Raw genomic sequence first — 957 nt, forward strand, 5'->3', positions numbered from 1 at the left:
ACATGAGGGGAATTCAAGCACAGCAGAAAAGACAAGTTAGATACTGCTATTGTCACTAAAAGAACAATGAATCTCGAACACCACTGAGGGCAATGAGCTTAATTTGACAAAACATTTTTAATATCCTGGCCACAAGAATTACTGAGAAAGCAAATTTTAACCTCCTTAATGTTTGCAATTGCAATACCTGAGGCATCCTTGAGATGGTGCAAAAGACATGCTGCTGCCTGACTGCTGCTATCATTAAGGGACCAGAAGACAGAAAAAGGAAAGTGCTAATTGTATCCCTATGCTTTTCAGTTTTCAGAGTTTGTTTTCTTTTCAATTGTTTAGAACAAGTCTCTGAAAACTGGCTGTCACTTACAGCAAAGCTGCTGTTGCTCTAACAATTAGCTATTCTTACTTGTCCCCATTCTGGTTTTCCTCTTTTTTTTTTTTTTTTTTTTTTTTTTAGCCCAAATCTACCACCTGAACTCTGGCACTATGATTTATGACTTTTTATAAACAAATGGCAAAGTCTAGGAATGAAGAAATTCTGGGTGAAAGAAGCTGCAGGAAAAAAAAAAAAAAGCATGTTTCAGAGGTTGAGTGAGATACTTTGAGGAGTAATAGAAAAAAAAAGGAAATTACTTGTTGAGCTTACTGAAGTAGCAAAATGCTTTTTAAAGAATTTGTGCCTAATGCTTTAAAACTAGTTTTTTTTTTCTTTATTAAACTGATGTAAATGTTCAGCAATATAAATTACTCTTTCCAAGCCTTTTTATTGTGATAACATCCCACTCTTTCCTATCTTTCTGTAATCTACAGACCCACCTGCAAACTTGTAATTTACTGACTCCCTCAAAACTTCCATCCTGTTGTCTCCATCATCATCATCACCATCCTGTTATTTATAGCTGTAATAACTGCCAGCAAAACTGTCCCTTACCAGAAAAGCTTCCCTCCTCCTCCCTCTGC

Source organism: Athene cunicularia, assembly GCF_003259725.1.
Source record: "Athene cunicularia isolate RWA chromosome 19 unlocalized genomic scaffold, athCun1 chr19_part1, whole genome shotgun sequence".
Taxonomy (NCBI): Eukaryota; Metazoa; Chordata; class Aves; order Strigiformes; family Strigidae; genus Athene; species Athene cunicularia.